Consider the following 24,092-nt stretch of genomic DNA (forward strand, 5'->3'; position numbering starts at 1 on the left):
AGGTGGAGGGATCCAGATTCATAGTGACTAGATGCACGTTTCACTGTCTGGTAATCATGAGAGACCAGACTTTACTGCCAGAAATTATGCCAAAGAAAGAATCTTAGGATTCACAAGAGGAGGAGTAGGAGGAGGAAGAGAAGGAAGAAGAGGAGGAGGTTGAGCAGGACGTGGAAGACAAGGGAATCCAGGGGGAGTCCCAAAGGTAGACAACCTGCACCTGGGCAGGACGCTTGCCACCATCTAATTGAAGACTGCCTTTGAGAGATGTCCTCCATCATCAGATTTTAGAGCACTGCCACATGCTCTAACTTCCACAACTGAGGATCCATGAAGAAGTCCATCATCTATACTCAATCCTTTTAACCCCTTCTGTATGAAGAACACAATAAAAAGACCACCAATTCCACCACTACCCAATTACCAGAATCAGCCTTTATCTAGAGTAAAAACAAACAAGGAAAAAATGACACAACCAACAACACTTACAAATGTTAAACTATTCACCCTAGTCCATTCCCTTAGAGGCTATGCTCTAAGTGCTGTTGCTGATTCCAGTGCTTCTATGAAGTACAACCCCAGTGGCAGCAATAGGCAAACTGGATGGCTGCTGAAAATCTGACACCTTTGAGATGCTGTGGGCCACTTCAGATTGCACCATCTCAGCATGGGCTTGAACAGTTTGGGTCACTTAGCTGACAGGTAGCTGTAAAGGCAATGCTGGAGTGGCGGGGAGGGAGCAGGCTTGCTGCCATCCAGAGGTAGGTCAATAGATTATTGCGCCATGATTCCCATGCCATTACTTCAGGGCATCTGTTCAGAGAGCCCAGTGATTTGATGGAGGACAGATCTCTGGGCAGCTTAGTCAATTCCACAAGCTCCTTTCAGCCAAGGAGCCCATAGCCACCATGGCAGCTGCATGAGCTTTCAATACTGCAGTTTGCAGTTCCATGGAATGTGCTAGTAGTACATTGGAAGCTGTTTGGGTTTCTATTGTAGCAATTCACTGTGGAAACTGTTTGACTATAGCTGCAGTGGAAGCTGTGACCTCAGTCGTCAGATGCTGCATAATGTTGGGCTCCACAGGTTGCTGGATAAAATTGCCTCTCCACATTCGATAGGATGGGTTTCAAGTTCTGCTTCAAGCCACAGGCCAAGCTAGAGGTGGACTCCTCCATCCCCCTCGCCACGACTTGTAAGCTTTCAGTCAGGCTATCCATTGCAGTAAGCATTTGTTTTGTCAAACTCATCAGTCTTCTTTTGAAGCTTGGCCCTTTGAGTTCCTCATCTGATTCCGCGACAGCATAACTAACCTTTAGCCGGAGAAGGTTGCACCTGTCGTGCCCCTTCCACATGGCTTGGCTGTTGTCCACGAGTACCCAATGCAACCCACTGTGAGGATCATTGTTCTAACCAAGCCTCTAAATTACACATGGTGCCGGTCTCTGAGCTGGTCGCCATTGTCGTAGGACCTTCTTCCTCCCTCGCCTCCTTCTGCTCTTCCTCTGAGTGTGAGATGGCTCTTGCTCCTCTGTAATAAAGCTATAAGGGTTAGGAGGTGGGGTGTGGCCTCTCTAGGAAAATGTGTGTTTTGGGACCATTTGGAGCTTGCAAGTGAGGATAGGTTTGGGGGATTAGGGCTCACGAATAGTTGTGTATCTATAAGAAAGCTGGAGTGGCTACACATCTTGAGGCACGATGTTCCCTGTTGTGTCTGCAGCCACAGCATCTACCACTTCCCTCTCAATCACTGCCAGAACTACCTCCTCAAGGGAATGATCTCTTGGAGTTGTGCTTCCGCTTCCCGTTCAGGTCCTGCTGCCACAAGTTATGTGCTATCATGTCCTGGAAGAGAAGGTCCGGTGTTTATGAATGAGTGTATTGACAAATGGGTTTGTGTGTTTGTGTGTGCGTGCGTGCGTGCGTGCGTGTGTCTGCGTGTGTGTGTGTGCGCGTGCATGCGGTGTGTGCATGTGTGCAGGTGCATGTGATGCCTCACATTGTGAAATGTGTCTAAGGTGTGAGTATTGCCTGTGAAGGATGCAATAGTGTGAGGTGTATGAATGTCAGTGTACAGTTAAATGGTGGATGCAGTGTTGAAGTTGTGATGTTGATGGTGGTGCAGTTATTGAGTAGTTTGTGAGATGGGATCTTATTTTGGCCACTCCTCTCAAATCGTTAAATTGTTTGTAGCGCTGGATCCAGGTCCTGGGGGCAGTGCTCCTGGCTGTGACCTTCTCAGCAACCTCCTCCCATATTGGCTGTAGTAGTTGGCTCTGTGGTTTCCTTTCCTCCTGCATGTGCAGGACATTCCTCCTCCACTGGAGCTCCTCCACCAGGACCTTCAGTCTGAGAACCTATGCACCCTCTTCATCAATCCATGAGCCATCCTAATAGGTGCTGTTGTCTGTCAGCCAGCATACTCCACACCTTCAATGGAAGTGGTGCATGGAGGCTACATCTATAGCTCCATAAAATTGCTTCAAATCAGCACTTGAGTACTAAATGTGCAAGTGTCTGTTTTAGTGCCTCCAAGCACATTTAAATCGTGGTAAACAGCAATTAGCCCCACAATTGGGGCCTAAAACCAACCTTTTAAACAGGCATTTCTTATTCACACAGCAACCAATTAGCTCCTGTTTTCACCAATTTCCCAAAATAAGCCCCAAAAACTTCGCAACAACACTACAGAGAGTGAAAGCACAGCGTCCAGGGTGACATTCCAGCACTGTCTCCAAAATTACCTTTGTTTAATATTAGATAATGTATTTTCTGGCACTGAAGAATTCCAAATCGTTGAACATTTTTTTCTTTAATTAAATCTAAATCCTTAGCAAGAAAACATAATAAAATTAGTACTTAGCAAAAGACAGGGTTGGAAGTTAATTGGGCAGCTTACTAAACCAACATAAAAACCATAGGAAGCATCCTGACAGCTATCCAACACTGACTAGCCCTGCAACTTTTTCCCATCTACAACTAAATATTTCAGGCTTCTATCCAAGGAAGGCCACAATGTACACATCCTCAAGGAACATCGCTGAAACAGATTATCTGGTCGCTATCATATTGCTGTTTGTGGGACCTTGTTGTTTGCAAACCAACTGTTGTGTTCCCCTACTTTACAACAGTGACAGCACTTCAAAAGTACCTCATTGTCTGTAAAGCACTTTGGGATGTCCAAGAATCATGAAAAGCATATTCCATGAGGTCTTGATGTCCCAGGATAAGGAGCTTCTCCCAACTGGTATGTGATGACTGTGCTGGAAAAAGCACACAGTGGATGTCAGGCAAAGTCAAGGCTATGTTCAACTTATTAAGACCAAAATAACAAGTGAAGCATAGCCACATAAGCTACTGGAGGCTTGTGGTGCCAATGAAACTGTATCCGAGTAGTAGTCAACAACTTCAGGAGGGTTGGCAGGGCATGGGGAATTGACTGAAAATGGAATGAAAATGAATATTAGCACTGAGGACAAAACTGCAGCTGTATAAAAATCTCATTGAAACTTTATACTCTGTAAAAAGAAGATATGAGCAACCAAAGAAAATAAAGTCTGGATGTTTGCTGAAACGGTGCATTTCAGGATAATGCAGCATTTCACAAGGAGTGTTTATATCCAAGCAAGTCTGAAGATCAAGAATGATCTGATAGATGTCATCGAGCAAAGGCATTTTTTATTCTCCTGTCAGGTGGTGCAACAGGATGCAGCCAGAGGCAACTTAACAAGGACATATGTCTCACAGATTTGATCTTGCTGGTTGGCAGGAGAACAGAAGAGCTGAAAAAAGATTTTGTACTGAGAGGCCAACAGGCAAGTCACACATTTTTCATGGACGACAAGATGCTTCAGTAGCCCTGGTTCAATGAGTCATTCCACTTGAAAGAATGTTAGAAAAGTGAATGCTTTAGTCAAACAACTGGAAAGTTGGCAATTCAGAGCTGTATTGTGCCCACATCAATTGTGCCTGTTGAAACGTATATTCATAAGTTTTTCAGAATTAATTTTACAGAAATCAGACATCACTACAGCATAGTCGGTGGACAAAAGTGGAATGCAGAATTTATTCGCTGAGTGAGAAACAGCTGATCATACGGGTGCCATTTATCAGGATTTTCCTGACTCCTGAAAGGGATTTTGCATTCCACTGTTAACTATCCTGTTCTTGTGATAACTTTTGCCATTCCTTTTCTATTTTGTCGTGATATGTGATTGTGAAATACAGCATACTGCAGTTTCAAAAGCTAAAATAATATTTTTCAGCATGGTCTGCGGCACTGAGGTACACCAGCTTGTAACTTTATCTTCTTTTACAAATGTAGGCTATTAGCACACTGTAAGGTCTTTACTATATGCCTGCGTGTTATTGATGGGCAATTACTGGTATAGGTTTCACTGGGTTATATAGCAACAGTCACGGACGAGAAAAAAAACTATCAGACTATTGAGGCCCATCCGTCTAATACTCTAGCTCACTGGACCTAGCATTTAACAGGCCATGAATGCCCCTGATGTCTGTCTTAACACCTTGCTGAAACATTAATCACCCTTTGCGTGAAGAAGCTCAGAATAATATCTGTTTCACTAATTTAAATTTATGTTTTATGGCCCTACTACTTTGAAGTAGTATACTGGGGGTTTACCTATCAATGTCATTTCATATTTCATATACCTTAATGAGATTCCCCCTTCAATTTTCTTTTCCCTAGCATGTCGAGCTTGGGATTTTCACACTGAGGTACTGCAGAGCTGGAAACAAAACTAGGTAAGCTATATAATTAAACATGCTTTGCACGATTGTACTCCAAATAAACAAACTTTTAAACAGTGGCTACTTTACAATTATGACAGCTTTCAAGCTTATCCAAATTTGGATTCAGTCTCATCAATACTTTTTTTTAAAACAACAAAATAAAATTGCAATATTATGTTCGAACTGCCAGTAAGGCTTATGAAAGTGAGGTCTGTGAGCCCTGTAAATTATTTTGGAATGTCTTTTGGCTTAACTGCACGTTTCTAATCTCTTGCATGTTTACTTGAGCTTTAGTGACCTTCCTGTGAGTGTCAGTGTTATGCATCAAGTACAGTTGCATGATCCACTGCCGCTGGCTAGCTGACTGCGAAGATGGAGCTGAGTGCGTAAAGCTGTCATGCCAGTACACAGTCTTTGCATCACCAAGCCCTCCTGTAGTGCCTCCTCACGGTGACACAGGGCAACCAGTCACCCTAGGGTCCTAGGCTGAGCTACAAGGGAACTCGGAGGAAACTTGACTCCTCAGAGAGGCAATATACAGGCCCACCAATGTGTGGGCACGCCCTGGCATCTATCAATCAGGTCCCAGCTATGAGTCAAATAGTACCCACTGTCTTATGGGCCTGGCTCGGGAGAGTCAAAGGCACTGGAGTGGAGTCCTATCGGCGGCTGGTAATCCCTTTAAGCAAGCACTTTCTGGCAACTCCTGCAACCAAGTGGGCTCCAGAAGTAGGAGCTTCCTCTGGATTCAGTCTATAAGGTCACGAGGGAGAAACTGGGCTTGTCTGTGTCTCCAAATCCTGCCCAGGCTATATAGCCAAAAAGCACATGGCAAGGGGAAACTTCATGTATGGCACCTGTGGCAAACTTTGTCTTTCCAGAATCGGCTTGCTCAGCCATCAAAAGAAGTGCAGCAGATGATCTCATGTGACTCACCAAGAGGCTGCATTCCCATCATCTCTCACAGATGGAAGGATGCCAATCAGTGAACTTCCAAATAAGTCTTAATTTCTTATGAATATACAAAGTTTTTTGGATTTCCAATTTCTTACCCCCTCCCCACCCCCCACTCCCTTACCCACCCCCCACTCCCTTACCCACCCATCTCCTGATTTTTTCCCAGCTTTGGCGCAAAAATTAGAACCTGAGAAAATACAGGTTCTTAAAATCAGTTATAAAAACCCTGTATCGATCTTCACTGATAAATCTTATTATGCCATTAACATGACTACCATGTCATTCAATATCTAAGTTGCTTCTTTTTACATCAATTTTCTTTGATCCCCTCCCCTTCTGAAAGTATACTAAAAATATCTTGCTCAGTGGATATTATTTGGATGCATAAGCCCATAATGAATGGGAGCAGGAGTAGGGCATTCGACCCTTTGAGTCAGCTCTGCCATTCAAGAAGAATGTAACTGACCTCCTACCTCAACTCCACCTTTCTGTACTATCCCTACATGTCTTGATTCCCTTAGTATGGAAAACATTTTCGATCTCTGTCTTGAATATCCTCAAAAACTGAGCATCCATAGCCCTCTGGGGTAAAGAATTTGCAACCATTTGGGTGAAGAAATTTCTCCTCATCTCTGTCCTCATTGGCTGACCTCTTATTCTAAGTCTGTGATCCCTAGTTCTAGATTCCCCAGCCAAGGGAAATATCTTCCTAGCATCTACCCTGTTGCACCCTTTAAGAATGCTATATGTTTCAATGATATCACCTCTCATTCTCCTAAACTTTTGGGAATATAAGATTAGTCTACTCAATCTCTGCTCATAGTTCAATACTTTCATCCCAGGAATCAGTTTAGTGATTGCTCTCCCTTTAAGAAGTATATACTTCCTAAGGTAAGAAACAAAAACTATACACAGTACCCCAGGTGTGGTCTCACTGCAATGTTCATTTAATGTCTTTGCCACTTCCTTATGTTCCCTATTATAATTTCTCCTGTCTTGGCCTAAAAGGGACTCATGTTTACTTTTGCTAATCTCTTTCTTTTAACGTGCATGCATACACATGCAAAATGCAGGCAACACCAAAACCTGTCCTCAGACCGACATCCACAGATCCATATTTTCAACATGGATCACTGGAGAGTAATCAAGAAGAAGAAACTCTATTAATTTTTCATTCTCATAGCCCAAGGTCCCAGTCTATCACTACCCATGAGCAGCAAATGACCCATGCAGTCATGACTCCAAGTTCCCCTTCAAATCACATACTATTCTGACTGGCAAATATATCATCATTTCTTCATCATGACTGGGTCAATATGTTGAAATACCTTACCTAATACCATTGTGAATGTGCCATCAGTATAAGGACTGCAGCAGCTCATGGAGAAGGCCTACCACCACATTCTTAGGGTATTTATGGCTGGGTAATAAATGTGACCTTGTCAGTCATAGAGACATTGGGCTGAATTTTATGATCGCGTTGCAAATCGCGGCGGCGTGCTCTTATCTCGGCGGTCTGCTCGCGTGGATCCGCCGTCGCTGTGCTCCCGCGATATTTCTCGCGGGGGCTCATTTAAATGGAGGGGCGGAGCGGCCACCCCCGATGACATGTGGGGGGGGCGACTGCTCCCACCCCGGCAACAGCGACTGGCGCCACCGCACAGACACCGGCGCCATTTATAAAGGGCTCCAAGCCCTGACAACTGATGTAACATTTTAAAGAGACCAGGACATTAAATTTCAATAAAAACAGTAAATTCTACCACCCTCCCAATGATCAAACAATATATTTATTTCCCTCTCCCCACCAGCCCCCCGAAAAACCATTTTTGCCAGTCCCAACCTTTCAACCCCAAACTTTGCCCTTCAACCCCTTCCCACCATCCCCTCAGTCAATTGCATCAGTTTTCACCCTTCCCACCTTGAGAAGTTCACTGCTCCCCCCCTCCCCACCAGTGTCAAGCCTCGGATGTTCGTGCGGACATCTGAAGGTGCGGGACTTCCGGCCGGCAGCTGGAACATTGGTGTGGGATGGCCATCAGGACCAGATAAGTTTATTTGCATGCATTAACCTTTATTAACGTATTGAAATGAAGGCGGGCTGCACTGAGGCCTCGCTGCAGCCGGTAAAATGCGGCCTGGCATTCTCGGCGTTGGAGGTCATGGCGGGCCTCTCCCAGAAGGAGGAGGCCATTTGTCCCATCGAGTCTGTGCCGCTCTCCACGGAGCAATCCAGTCAGTCCCACTTCCCCGCTCAATCCCTGCAAGTTTATTTCTTTCATGTGCCCATCCAATTTCCTTTTGAAACCATTATTGGCTCCACTTCCACCCACTCTCTTGGGCACAAGTTCCAGGCCATTACCACTTGCTGCGTAAAAACGTTTTTCCTCACCTTCTCCCTGCATCCCCTACCCAAAACCTTCAATCTGTGTCTCCTAGTCCTTGTACCAGCAGTTAATAACAGTTTTTCCTTGCTTAACTTAGCTAAGCCTGTCATAATCTTGTACACCTCTATCAAATCTCCCCTCAATCTGCTTTGCTCCAGGGAGAACAACCACAGCTTTTCCAACCTAACCTTGTAACTAAAATCCCCCATCTGAGGAACCATTCCGGTAAATCGCCTTTGCATCCTCTCAAGGACCCTCACATCCTTCCTAAAGTGTGGCGACCAGAACTGCATGCAATAATCTAGTAGGGGCCTAACCAGAGCTTTTTAAAGGGTCAGCATAACCTCCCAGCATTTGTACTTTATGTCTCTATTTATGAATCCCAAGATCCTATATTCTTTGCTAATCACTCTCTCACTATGTCCTGCCACCTTCAAAGATCAATGCACATGCACCCTAGGTCCCTCTGATCCTGTACACTCTTTAAAACTGTGCCATTTCATCTATATTGCCTCTCCCTATTACTTCTGCCAAATCATTTCAAACCTGTCTGTATTAAATTCCATCTGCCACTTGTCTGCTTATTCTGCTAGCCTAATTCTTTTTTAATTCTTTTCTGGGATGTGGACATCAGTGATAGGCCAGCATTTGTTGCCCATCCCTAACTTCCCTTGAACTGAATGGCTTACTAGGCCATTTCAGAGGGCAGTTAAGAGTTAACTACATTGCTTTGGGTCTGGAGTCACAAGTAGGTCAGACCATGTAAGGATGGCAAGTTTCCTTCCCTAGAGGACATTAATGAACCAGATGGGTTTTTACAACAATCAATGATATCTTCATAGTACCATTACTGAGACTAGCTTTCAATTTCAGATTTTTTATTCATTAAATTTATTAATTAATTGAATTTTTAAATTCCATCAGTTCCCATGATGGGATTGGAAACCATGTCTCCAGGACATTAGCCTGGGCCACTGGATTACTACTCTAGTGATATTAGCACTATACCACCATCTCCCCCTGTTGCAGGTGGTTCGTATCATCTTCACTGTTTGCCACTCCTCTAAGTTTGGTGTCATTGGAAAATTTTGAAACTCTACTTTGTACACCAAGATCCAAGTCACTTATGTATTAAAAAAAGCAGTGGTCCTAACACTGACCTTTGGGGAACACCACTGTCTACCATTCTCCAGTCTGAAAAACAACTATGACTGTCGTTATGCCAATTTCTTTTCTACATTTGGACACTGATTACTCCCCTATTCCATGAGTCTCAATTTTGTTAACTAGACTTTTATGGGGTACTTTATCAAATGCTTTCTTAAAATCCATATAGACAACATCCACTGCATTGCCTTCATCAACCTTCTCTGTTACTTCATCAAAAAATACAATTAGATTAGTCAAGCATGTTCTCCCTTTTATAAATCTGTGCTGACTATCCCTAATTAACTCAAATCTCTCCAAGTGCCTGTTGATTTTTTCCCCCTGGTTATTGTTTCTGTGTTGGTCAGTGTTACCAATACCTCAAGAACACATTTTTAGAAATGGAACCAAGATCAACTAACTCAGCAAATGCAGTAATTTATCTTCCTGGTCTGTATTTACTGGATAAACAAATGAACAATAAGAAAGTGCAGATTAATCGTTTACGACATATTCACAATATAACTATAGGATTGGTGCAAAGTAGTTTCACTTCACATAGATGTTGCAGTTATAGTGTCAATGCAGCCTGACTCTGAAGTCAGAGCCTGATCTAACATGGAGCAAAGAATGGTAAAACTCCTTTAACTGAGGTAGTCTACTTCACTTCCGAGTCACTTCAAGCATTAAAAAATGATTTACAGTCCAAGTCCAATACTGATCGCACCAACTTGTGGAGTGTGAATGCAATGTTAAACATGAAGCCTGTTACCCTTAAGGGAAATATTACATACCTCAATTATTCAGGCAGCCTTTGTTAGACTTAACCCAACTATATAATCTAACAAGGGCTGCACAGGGATGCTGAAGTATTCAAACCAGCTGTTTAGCCCAGGTTTGTTTAAAAATAACTAATAGGAAATAACACCATAGGATTAAATGCCAGAAAATGTAGAGGGAACAAACTTGTGCTTAGGTATTCTGTGTTGATATCTGATAAAATGCAAACTAGAGTTAAAAAAAAAATAAGGAGCTGATACAGTGATTGCAGTTTGTAATGGCTTTTGCCCTTGAGTGGTCTTTATGGACAGTTTTTGGCCCCTGTGAATCACAAAATGCTTTCCAATATCTTTCTGTGTGATCGATAATAAGTCATTTAGTCTACCTCACACAATTCCATTTATATTTAAGTGCTCAACTTGAAATGTTTTAAAGATAAATGCTCTCCATGTCTCCATGCTCCCTCCATATTATACAATGTGCCGTCACATAAATGCAATTCCATGCTCTCTCATTACATGGTAATTTCTCCATTTTTAAGTCGGCCCCAAAGAACTTCAGTCTGTTCAAATAGTCTTTACTCTCCCGTGACCTTGCTAAAAGTTCCAATTTCAGCTACACTTCTGTGATTTACCACCTCACAGCAGCTCACGCTGCCAGACTGTTGTCAAGGCAATCAATGCTCTCAATAGCTGGAAAGCTACAAGTACAGTAACTCTGAATAAATAAAATTACATTTAACATGCCTGTGCAATAGAATTGGATGTTATGAGGGATATCAATGGACCTTCAGAGAACATCTGCCCTGAAACAGATGCCACTTTTGTAGTCGTGTTCTTTAAGTAGTATTGCCATAGGCTATCTCATTGAATTGTCACAGCACTGATCGATAGTGGTATAGGACCAGATAATAATAAAGAAATACAATTTTGAACAAATTCTGGAAAGCCTGAATTGGGGATGTTCGCTGATGATTGTATGATGTTCAGTACCATTTGCAACTCCTCAGATACTGAAGCAGTCCATGTCCAAATGCAGCAAGACCCAGACAACATTCAAGCTTGGGCTGGTAAGTGGCAAGTAACATTTTCACCACACAAGTGCCAGGCAATGGCCATCTCCAACAAGAGAGCGGCACAGTGGCGCAGTGGTTAGCACCGCAGCCTCACAGCTCCAGGGACCCAGGTTCGATTCCGGGTACTGCCTGTGTGGAGTTTGCAAGTTCTCCCTGTGTCTGCGTGGGTTTTCTCCGGGTGCTCCGGTTTCTTCCCACAAGCCAAAAGACTTGCAGGTTGATAGGTAAATTGGCCATTATAAATTGTCACTAGTATAGGTAGGTGGTAGGGAAATATAGGGACGGGTGGGGATGTTTGGTAGGAATATGGGATTAGTGTAGGATTAGTATAAATGGGTGGTTGATGTTCGGCACAGACTCGGTGGGCCGAAGGGCCTGTTTCAGTGCTGTATCTCTAATCTAATCTAACCATCTCCCCTTGACATTAAATGGTATTACCATCGCTGAGTACCCCACTATCAACATCTTGGGAGTTACAATTGACCAGAAACTGAACTGGAGCAGCCACATAATACTGTGGCTGCAAGAGCAGGTCTGAGACTGGGAATTCTGTGGCGTGCAACCCACCTCTTGACTCCCCAAAGCCTATGCACCATCGACAAGACACAAGTTTAGAGATACAGCACTGAAACAGGCCCTTCGGCCCACCGGGTCTGTGCCGACTATCAACCACCCATTTATACTAATCCTACCCTAATTCTGTATTCCTACCACATCCCCACCTGTCCCTATATTTCCCTCCCACCTACCTATACTAGGGGCAATTTATAATGGCCAATTAACCTATCACCCTGCAAGTCTTTTGGCATGTGGGAGGAAACCGGAGCACCCGGAGAAAACCCACGCAGACACAGGGAGAACTTGCAAACTCCACACAGGCAGTACCCAGAATTGAAACGGGTCGCTGGAGCTGTGAGGCTGCGGTGCTAACCACTGCGCCACTGTGCTGCCCCTAAGTCAGGAGTGTGATGGAATACTCTCCACTTGCCTGGATGGGTGTGGCTTCAAAAACACTCAGGAAGCTCAACACCATCAGGACAAAGCAGCTGGCTTGACTGACACCCCATCCACCACCTTAAACATTCATTCCTTCCACCACCAATGCACAGTGGCAGCCGTGTGTACCATCTAGAAGATGCACTGCAGCAATTCACCACACTTCCTTCACAGACCCTTCTAAACCCATGACCTCTTCCACCTAGAAGGACAAGGGCAGCAGATGCATGGGAATGCCACCACCTGAAAGCTCCCCTCCAAGTCACACAGCATCCTGACTTGGAACTATTTCGCTGTTCCTTCACTATTGCTGGGTCAAAATGCTGGAACTCCCTCCCGAACAGCACTGTGGGTGTACCTACCCCACATGGACTGCAGCAGTTCAAGAAGGCAGCTCACCACCAACTTCTCAAGGGCAATTCGGGATGTACAACAAATGCTGGCCTTGCCAGTGATGTCCACATCCCATGAAAGAATAAAAAGAAACATTGAGATGTGCACTGCATTCATATACTTAACATCCTGCACAGATTACATAACCACAAACATGATTGATAGGTAAATCTCTTGGCTCTTTCCATCTATTAAGAGTCATTCCACAATCAATGCATGCAGCAGGAAGCAACAGTTCCAGGGAATGTGGGTCAGAGACAGGGCTACAACACTGTAGTCCTGATTCTTCCATCCATGGTATCTGTGAGTGTGACTCAGGAATTATCCTATTGATTGCAGGGTCCAGAAACAACTTGAGTCTGCAATAGGTTGTATGCATAATTCATTGCTACCAACGTTACGTCTCTTTTATGTTAAAATTTGTGTTAACCCATTTAACTTAAACAGGTGAATGTCTCTGTTATGATATAAACATGCAAAAATAAGGGGTAAATAAAGGCCATCTGGTCCATCAAGTTTGTCCCACTTGATCTCTGGAACAGCATGAGAATACAATTAGTACCCCCAGCCCTCCACAACGTACCACACCCATGTAATCTCCTGGAAAAGGCAAAAGACCAGAAAAAGTCAGACCAAAAAGGGAAAAGAAAATCTGGAAAATACCTCTCTGACACTGTCCCCCTCACTGCCACCCCGCTCCCCCTTCCACCTCCCCACCCCAGCACCTCAGGTGACGGAATGGAACAAAGAACAAAGAACAGTACAGCACAGGAACAGGCCATTCGGCCCTCCAAGCCTGCGCCGATCTTGATGCCTGCCTAAACTAAAACCTTCTGAACTTCCGGGGACCCGTATCCCTCTATTCCCATCCTATTCATGTATTTGTCAAGATGCCTCTTAAACGTCGCTATCGTACGTGCTTCCACCACCTCCCCCGACAGCAAGTTCCAGGCACTCACCACCCTCTGTGTAAAGAATTTGCCTCGCACATCCCCTCTAAACTTTGCCCCTCTCACCTTAAACCTATGTCCCCTAGTAACTGACTCTTCCACCCTGGGAAAAAGCTTCTGACTATCCACTCTATCCATGCCGCTCATAACTTTGTAAACCTCTATCATGTCCCCCCTTCAACTCCGTCGTTCCAGTGAAAACAATCCGAGTTTATCCAACCTCTCCTCATAGCTAATGCCCTCCAGACCAGGCAACATCCTGGTAAACCTCTTCTGTACCCTCTCCAAAGCCTCCACGTCCTTCTGGTAGTGTGGCGACCAGAATTGCACGCAATATTCTAAGTCTGGCCTAACTAAAGTTCTGTACAGCTGCAGCATGACTTGCCAATTTTTATACTTTATGCCCCAACCGATGAAGGCAAGCATGCCGTATGCCTTCTTGACTACCTTATCCACCTGCGCTGCCACTTTCAGTGACCTGTGGACCTGTATGCCCAGATCTCTCTGCCTGTCAATACTCCTAAGGGTTCTGCCATTTACTGTATACTTCCCACCTGCATTAGACCTTCCAAAATGCATTACCTCACATTTGTCCGGATTAAACTCCATCTGCCATTTCTCCGCCCAATTCTCCAACCGATCTATATCCTGCTGTATCCTCTGACAATCCTCATCACTGTCCGCAACTCCACCAACCTTTGTGTCGTCCGCAAACTTACTAATCAGACCAGCTGCATTTTCCTCCAAATCATTTATATATACGACAAAGAGCAAAGGTCCCAGCATTGATCCCTGCAGAACACCACTAGTCACAGCCCTCCATTCAGAAAAACACCCTTCCACTGATACCCTCTGTCTTCTTTGACCGAGCCAGTTCTGTATCCATCTTGCCAGCTCCCCTCTGATCCAATGTGACTTCACCTTCTGTATCAGTCTGCCATGTGGGACCTTGTCAAAGGCTTTACTGAAGTCCATATAGATAACATCCACTGCCCTTCCTTCATCAATCATCTTTGTCACTTCCTCAAAAAACTCAATCAAATTAGTGAGACACGACTTCCCCTTCACAAAACCAATTGGAAGTAAATCCTGTCTTGAAGAATCCTCTCTAATAGTTTCCCTACCACTGACGCAAGACTCACTGGCCTATAATTTCCTGGATTATCCTTGCTACCCTTCTTAAACAAAGGAACAACATTGGCTATTCTCCAGTCCTCTGGGCCCTCACCTGCAGCCAATGAGGATGCAAAGATTCCTGTCAAGGCCCCAGCAATTTCTTCCCTTGCCTCCCTCAGTATTCTGGGGTAGATCCCATCAGGCCCTGGGGACTTATCTACCTTAATGCTTTGCAAGAAACCCAACACCTCCTCCTTTTCGATAATGAGATGACTGAGACTATCTACACTCCCTTCCCTAGGCTCATCATCCGCCAAGTCCTTCTCTTTGGTGAATACTGATGCAAAGTACTCATTTAGTACCTCGCCCATTTCCTCTGGCTCCACGCATAGATTCCCTTCTCTGTCCTTGAGTGGGCCAACCCTTTCCCTGGTTACCCTCTTGCTCTTTATATACGTATAAAAAGCCTTGGGATTTTCCTTAATCCTGTTTGCCAATGACCTTTCATGACCCCTTTTAGCCCTCCTGACTCCTTTCTTAAGTTCCCTCCGACTGTCTTTATATTCCTCAAGGGATTTGTCTGTTCCTAGCCTTCCAGCCCTTACGAATGCTTCCTTTTTCTTTTTGACTAGGCTCACAATATCCCTCGTTATCGAAGGTTCCCGAAACATGCCAAACTTATCCTTCTTCCTCACAGGAACATGCTGGTCCTGGATTCTAATCAACTGACGTTTGAAAGACTCCCACATGTCAGATGTTGATTTACCCTCAAACAGCCGCCCCCAATCTAAATTCTTCAGTTCCTGCCTAATATTGTTATGATTAGTCTTCCCCCAATTTAGCACCTTCACCCGAGGACTACTCTTATCCTTATCCACAAGTACCTTAAAACTAATGGAATTATGGTCACTGTTCCCAAAACGCCCCCCCACTGAAACTTCGACCACCTGGCCGGGCTCATTCCCCAATACCAGGTCCAGTACAGCCCCATCCCTAGTTGGACTATCTACATACTGTTTCAAGAAGCCCTCCTGGATGCTCCTTACAAATTCTGCCGCATCCAAGCCCCTAGCACTAAGTGAGTCCCAGTCAATATAGGGGAAGTTAAAATCACCCACCACTACAACCCTGTTACCTTTACATCTTTCCAAAATCTGTTTTCATATCTGCTCCTCTACCTCCCGCTGGCTGTTGGGAAGCCTGTAGAAAACCCCCAACATCGTGACTGCACCCTTCCTATCCCTGAGCTCCACCCATATTGCCTCGCTGCATGACCCCTCCGAGGTGTCCTCCCACAGTACAGCTGTGATATTCTCCTTAACAAGTAATGCAACTCCCCCGCCCCTTTTACATCCCCCTCTATCCCGCCTGAAGCTTCTAAATCCTGGAACAATTAGCTGCCACTCTTGTCCTTCCTGCAACCAAATCTCTGTAATAGCTACAACATCATAGTTCCAAGTACTAATCCAAGCTCTAAGTTCATCTGCCTTACCTGTTATACTTCTCGCATTGAAACAAATGCACTTCAGACCACCAGTCCTGCTGTGCTCCGCAACATCTCCCTGCCTGCTCTTCCTCTTACTCTTACTGGCCTTATTTACTAGTTCCCCCTCATTTATTTCACTTGCTGTCCTACTGCTCTGGTTCCCACCCCCCTGCCACACTAGTTTAAACCCTCCCGAGTGACGCTAGCAAACCTCGCAGCCAGGATATTTGTGCCCCTCCAGTTTAGATGCAACCTGTTCTTCTTGTACAGGTCCCACCTGTCCCTGAAGAGATCCCAATGGTCCAGATATCTGAAACCCTCCCTTCTACACCAGCTGTTCAGCCATGTGTTTAGCTGCACTATCTTCCTATTTCTAGCCTCACTGGCACGTGGCACAGGGAGTAATCTCGAGATTACAACCCTAGAGGTCCTGTCTTTTAACTTTCTAGCCAACCCCCTAAACTCCCCCTGCAGGACCTTGTCACTCTTCCTGCCTATGTCATTGGTACCAATGTGTACCACAACCTGTGGCTCTTCACCCTCCCCCTTCAGAATGCCCCCTGTCCGTTCAGAGACATCCTTGACCCTGGCACCAGGGAAGCAACATACCATTCTGGAGTCTCTTTCACGAAGAACTTGATGGCATATCTGTCAAGCATGCGCATGATAACTACTCAGTAATTTTCTGTAGAGTATTCTGATTTCGATCGGGGTTCAAAATGAAACCCCTTAAGAAAGTGGAGTGGGTGAAGAAATTAGGCTTTATCTGAATCTACAATGCTAGTTTGTCACTCCTCCAGGGTCCATCTTGCATTTAAATACAAGTTTGAGGGCATTTACTTTTCAATGCAAGCAAGATATAATTCTCGCCAGGGCTGTTTGCTTACATATTCCTGCCCATTGTCTGGAGGTAGAGTAGCCTTAATGTTATTCTGCCTGAACTACATTTTTAGCAAAGAGAAGATGTGAGCCTGCTACTTTAAGTGTCTTTCTTAGGTATGTGCAATCATGACATGTGGCTCACCTTCAGGACCACGATTATCGTACTTACATGGTAAAAAAATAAAGTAAGAGAGATTTCACTGTCCCATACCATAAGACAGTAATGGCTTTACTAAAAATTAACCGCATGCTGAAGTTTGACCAAATCACCATCATGCTTTGAGAGCTAAGGACAGTGCAATGGGAAAACCACTGGTTTCTGTTAAAACATGCTGAACTGTAGTGTCATTGAACACATGAGTTTAACTACTTCAGATAAGACATGAACTCATTTAGACGAATGCCAACATGGCCAAGTCCAGCTGAACGTCGGAGGGAAGGAACAGCCCCTAAGCATTCCCCCTGCTCCTCACCAAATATGGCAACTGACTGACGGAAGTTCAAAGAAGATTGGGACTGCCAGGGTGGGCTTTTTCAAACAGAGGGCTCAGCATTTGATCGGATATTTTGACTTAAAATAACTACTAATTGGGCTATAAGCCACTATCTTGTCCCTCCCTCGAGTTAAAGAAACTTAAAGAAACATTGGTGTCACAACCATAGAGAAGGAGTGACTTGGTCAGTCACTAGAGAATCACGACTAACATGAAGTTTACTGTTCTCGTGTGATTGCTTCATATTTTGAACAATTTATTGTTGGTGCCAAATAGTCATCTATAGTATAGTTTCAAATTGCATGTTTTGATATACTTTGAACGAAGCTAATAAAGTAGGATAATTAATCCAGAAGTTTGAACGTATTCCATTATTCCTCGTATTCTCATGGTGACCAGAATAAGTAGACAACAAGTTTGACAATCCTTTAACCCAGGAAGTGCTGGAAAGGAAGGACACTCTTGTTCAGAAAAATAGGACTGGACAGATACAAATGATAGTTTTAAATTCATTCACGGCGAGAGTACTAAACAAGTTCAGGATAAGCCAGGGCCCTTGCGCAGCCACCTCCACCTTTGGGGCCTCAGTACAAACCCCTTATGCATTTGTGGAGAGACACAAACAACGCTGCACATTACTGAGGTGCGTCCCCTCTACAGACGATGTGGTGGACTAATCACATTAAATTCAACAAATGAGGAGGCTATCAGTTGGCTCCGGAGAAATAAATAAATACTGTAGTGAATTAGAAATATAAGGCATATTTCTATTAAGACAGTTCAACTGCATTCTGCAAGCTGTTCATTAATACCGCCTTGTTCAGTCATGCATTCCTAACTCAAATCCTTTCTGTATCAATCATCAAGTTGATTGCATTCATCTGTAAATGCAGACTGTATATTTCACAGAAAAAGGACCAAATGTGCCTAGCTTCATCTGTTGGTCAGGATTACTCGTCTTGCACATACCATCTATTGCTATATCTGGGATTCTGTGCTGCTTTGATTCCCACAGGTGGATAGCCTCCCACAAGACTTCATATTTCTTTTTAAATTGATATTATAACATTGAGACAAACTTCAACCTCTATAATTCTCCGACAACTTTTCAAAGAAAGATTAGCTAGCAGCTATACAAAGTGACCTAGCTGGTTTTGCATCTCTTGGTTCGGCAGCAATCGCCTCAGCAGTTGTATGACAAGGAAAAAGAATGTCTTACATAGCTAGTTGAAGGAGGCAAAGCTTGCTTTCCGTGTAGAGTCCTTCTAGTTTATTGATGGACAAATCTGTTCCAATGGGAGTTGTGAACACCTGCCTTCTTCAGATTTAGGTTTTTACCTCACCGTGATCATGAATTTTGACACAAGCTCACCTTTTTCCTGCTGTATCTCAATAAGAATTAGAGATTATGAATTTTATGATTTCTATTTCAAAATGTGAAATTCACTTGCATGACCATTATCACTGTCTCACAATATTCTAAAGTGCTTCACAGTGAAAGAATTGCTTTACTTATGAAGTACAGTCTCTGTTGTAGCAAAGACCTACAAACAGCACTTAGATAAATAAGCAGTTCAGCCTTGGCTCAGTGGTAGCACTATACCAAGTTTCAGCTACAGAGCATATCAGTCAAATGCCCTTAACTATATTTCGAAGGAAACATTTTCTGTCCTTTCCTTAGGTATTTTCTTCTATTAGAAACAAAGGCTGAATTTTATGAGGCCCCTGACGCGGGGTTTGTGGTGGGGGTGCCCAGAAAATACATCTGGGAGATGCCCGCCATGGGCCTCGTTGCCGGGAAGGCCCTGTTGCATTTTACTGGCGACTGTGAGGCCTCGTGGTGGCCTCCCTGCCGCACGGCGAAGGAGGCATTATTTAAATATGTTAATGAAGTGTAAATGTAAATGAAAGACTAATGACTTACGTTCTAGCGAAGGCCATCCCTTGTCAATATTCCGGCCGATGGCCGGTGGTCGGAACTCCCGCGCCTTCGGATGTGACATTGGTTGGAGGGGGGAGGAGTGAAATTTTCAGGGCGGGGTGGGGAGTGGTGAAAACTGTTTCTATTGGCTGAATGGTGGGAAGGGGTTGAAGAGCAAAGGTAATGAAGTTCGGGGAGGGAAAATTCAGGTTGAGAAGCAAGGTTTTCTTTGGGATAGGCTTTCATCTAATTTCTTAATCTCACTAATTTCTCTTTAAAAATTTAAATTCAACTGAAGGGCTTGAAGCCTTTGGCGGGGACGGAGCACCTACCCCCTCTACATCATCGGGTGCAGGTGCTCCACCCCCTCCATGCTACTGAGCCGCCGCATGAAATATCACGGCAGCGCAGCACACGTCTCGTGCACACCTTTTCAAGAGAAGGGTGGCGAACTACTAAAATTCAGCCCATAGAAAGATTTACGAAACAGAAGGAGGCCATTCTACCCATTGTGTGCATGCCAGCCAAAAAAGAGTTATGCAGTCTAATTTTCCAGCTCGTAGTCCGTTGTCCGGCAGTTACGGCACTTCAAGAGCATATCCATGTTTTTTAAATTTGATGAAGGTTACTCCTCAGTTCCCCTGCAATCCTTCTACCAGTTATTTTAAATCTATACCTCCTGGTTATTGACCTCTCTGTTAACAGAAATGGGTCCTTCCAGCCAATCTATCTAGACCCCTCATAATTTCATGCACCTCAATTTCCCTGTCTCTCAATATCCTCCAGCCCTGCAACCTTCCGCGTTATTTGCACTTCTCTAATTCCAGCCTCTTGAGCATCCCTGATTTTAATCTCCCAACCATTCGTGGCCGCACCTTCAGTTGCCTAGGCCCTAAACTCTGAAATTCCCTCCCTAAATCTCTCTGTCTCTCCACTTCACTTTTCTGTTTAAGATACTTCTTAAAACCTATCTCTTTGATCAAACTTTTGGTTATCTGCCCTAGTATCTGCTTATGTGGCTCAGTGTCATATTTTGTTTAATAATGTCTCTGTGAAGTGCCTTGGGACATTTTATTACATTAAAGGCACTATATAAATACAAGCTGTTGTTGTTAAATCTCCCCTCAGCCTCTTCTGTTCCAAAGAAAACAACCAATCTTTTCTCATAGCTAAAATTCTCCACTCCTGGAGACATCCTTGTACATTTCTTCGTTACCTTTTCTCGTGTGATCGCATCCTTTCTGTGATGCAGTGACTAGACTTCTCTTTTCCCCAAGTGGTTTAACCGAAGCATCTGTTTGCCTATAAAATGGAGCTAATGATCCCGCTACAGGAAGCTTTACTTATGGCTGTCCAAGGAAATCTATCAGATTCAGTGCTGAGAATGAAAAGTCTAGAATTAAACAAGCCAAGTAATATTTGAGGGAAGAAAGAAAATGCTCTCAGGTCTCCTGTACCTGATTGCTATCCAACTGCAATTGCAAAGTATGCATTCTGGACATTTTGGTGAAGCCTTGCTAAATGCCTCAGCTCAGACATGGCAATTACAGTGAGATACCAAAGAGCTGGTAGCACTTGGCCAAATCTACACAGTGGCATAAGTCAATACTTGCAAGTGTGGAGAAGTTCAAAAAGAATGAAAAAACAAAATTGTGGATCTTACCATAAATATGGTATTTGTTAACATTTTATACTGAGTCTAAGTGGGATTCAGGAGCAAAGAGATTTAAGGGTACAGATTCACATCATTAAAAGCAGCAACATAAGTTAACAAGACTATAAAAATACAACCAAAGCATTGGGGCTCATTTCTAGATGAGTATAATTGAAAAACAAAGAAATTATGAAAAATCTTGGAATGCTGTGCACAGTTTGGGTGTCCATATTATAAAAAGGATATAGTTGGCCTGGAGCAGGTGCAAAAATGATTTAGAAGGCTAATACCAACACTGAAAGGATCTAACTGTCAGGATCGACTGTATAGGCGAAGGTTCTTCTCTCTAAAAGAGAGTGCTGACCGGTAACTTGATAGAGGTCTTTAAAATGATGAAGTGGTTTGACAGGGTAGACATAGAGAGGATGTTTGCACTTCTGGGGCAGTCCAAATCTAGGGGTCTGTGATCTCTTTGGGACTTGATTGAATTTTGGCCGAGTTTGTCTAAATTATGAGGCAAAGACAGAGACAAAGACTGCAGCAGCTGAAATACAAAGGCTTCTCCTTTTATTCTTCTGTCTTCGTTTCACTTTGCGAGCATGCGTGTCCTACAGCCAGCCTCTAGAGTACGCAATGCACAATGCAACTGCAATTTCAAAACATGCCAACACTACATCCCTACCCTTCTTAGTAAATGAGAGACATAGCATGTTTCAATGGTTTTTTTAAAAAATGTAAATGATAAACTTAATCATAAATAGTTTGTCTTGTAACAGTTACTTAAGCATGGTGGGTGTTTTCTCTTACAAGTAGGATATCATCTGACATCAGATGTAGTCTCACTTGACTCATGTTCCTCATCTGAGGTGTTGATGTCAGAATCAGATTCAATGCTTGTGAGTGGTGTTTTCAGTGCTTTAAAAAATGACGCATTTCTTGTGATGATGTGTGAATTGCACTGAGCAGTAAGCATTGATCCCATTGGTCAAAACAAATGGTTGGATGTCACAAGTGGATGTTTGTTTTCCAATATGACCATCATGTTTCACAAGTACTTTATCTCCTGGCTTGAGTGGCATAGCTTTATTTTCATGCTTCATTCTACATGTATTTTCATTCGATTCTTCTGTTCTTGATTATGTTTGCTTACATGTTGATCATTAGCTCCATGGGTAGACATGTGTGCATAGGATGTGTAAAGATGAGTGTAGCTGAAGGTTTTCCAGTAGTTGAGTGAGGTAATCACAAAGAAAGTGATATAGCTCTTGCTTCCATGACTTGTTCTCAGTTGTAGCTGTACGTATCACGTTTTTCAAGGTTCGCATAAATCTCTCAACTTCACCATTAGCTCTTGGCCAACGGGGTATGATTTTCCTATGAATGAACCCTAGATAGTTTGTGAATTTACTAAACTCATCATTGTTGAATGAGGGTCCAATGTCACTTCTTACCATTTGAGGGATTCCAAACAAGGCAAAGATCTGGTCAAGCTTTGGTATGACTGCTTTCATTGAAGTTGACATAACTAATTCCACGATTGGGTATCTGCTGTAGTTGTCAGTGACAACAAACAAGTGTTTATCTGTTGGCAAATCTGTGAAATCAACATTAACTTCAATCCATGCTCCTGGAGGGAGTTCGGAGACCTGGGGAGGATCATGAAGATTTGAATTGTGGTTGCTTGACATGGCAAATGCTGATTGATTTTGTGCTCTACCATATGGTGAATAGCAGTGAAATGATCAGCATTCATTTCGAGAATGTTTTTGTTATGCTAAGGAATCGTGTATGTAACTGCAATCATGCGCCGATCTGTTGCTGTGTGGAAGCTGATAAGTGTGTCACGTTCTCCAGATATGACATGGAATACATCATTCGATCGAGTGTCTTTGAGACTGGTGCTTCAAATGTTCTGAGAATTTTCAGTGGTTTGTCACTGTTGTAAGGGAAAATTTTCATGTTCCCTAGTTTACAGAGAATGGGGCAATGCTGAAGTTGGTTGAATGTTTAGTCTCTCATGACATTGAAAGATGCTCCTGTGTCTATGAGAGCATTTACGTTCGAACAGCCAATGATCACTGTCACACGTGGCTGTTTGCTGTGTCTGAGAAAGAGCTCAAAAGTATGTTCGGGGTCGTCCGCCTCTACCTTAGCTATATTCTCTCACCGTTTGCTGTGGTACGCATGCATAACACCCTTCTGTTGGCATTGGTCTTATTTGTTGATTTTGCTGACGAGTGACAAACATGAGCAAAGTGCTTGGGTTTTCCACAGCCTTTACATTGTTTACCATTAGCAGGATACTCGGTCTGGTGTGGGTAAGCACTGCCACAATGGAAACATTCTTTGGATATGTTGCAGTTCTCTTTGTGAAGTGGCTGTTGTTGCTTTGCAGGTGGTTTCCTGGTAGATGAGTGATGAATATTGTTCACAGGAATTGAGATTGGAGTGTGGTCGTTACTGTTAGCCTCAACTTCAGTAGCTCTTGACTCTGAAAGTGATAGTGATCTTGCTAACTCCAGCAGTTCTGACAGCTTTCTTTCTTACTCAAGTGCTTTTCGGCGTAGTTGACTGGAGAGACAGCCTTCAATTATTTGTGTTTTGATTTCCCGTTCGACATGTTCAACATCACTGAAGTCACATCTGGTTGCTTGTTGACTCAAAAGCATGCAATATTAGACAATTGCCTTATTTGCTTCTTGCTTTGTGCGTCAGAAGACAATGGTTTTGTATATGGTGTTTTTCTTGGGTGTAAAGTAGGTTGTCAGCGCACGTTTTGCTGAGTGATAGTCATTTTATTCAGGCACAAGTGTCTCAAAGATATCTTCTAATTCTTCACCTCCATAGTGTAGGTGTAAGGCTTTTTTCCTTGTGTTGTCTGTGATTGCCATCACACCACTGCGGTACAGTGGCGCAGTGGTTAGCACCGCAGCCTCATAGCTCCAGCGACCCGGGTTCAATTCTGGGTACTGCCTGTGTGGAGTTTGCAAGTTCTCCCTGTGTCTGCGTGAGTTTCCTCCGGGTGCTCCGGTTTCGTCCCACATGCCAAAGACTTGCAGGTTGATAGGTAAATTGGCCATTATAAATTGCCCCTAGTATA

Source organism: Heterodontus francisci, chromosome 3 (genome assembly GCF_036365525.1).
Source record: "Heterodontus francisci isolate sHetFra1 chromosome 3, sHetFra1.hap1, whole genome shotgun sequence".
NCBI classification, from domain to species: domain Eukaryota; kingdom Metazoa; phylum Chordata; class Chondrichthyes; order Heterodontiformes; family Heterodontidae; genus Heterodontus; species Heterodontus francisci.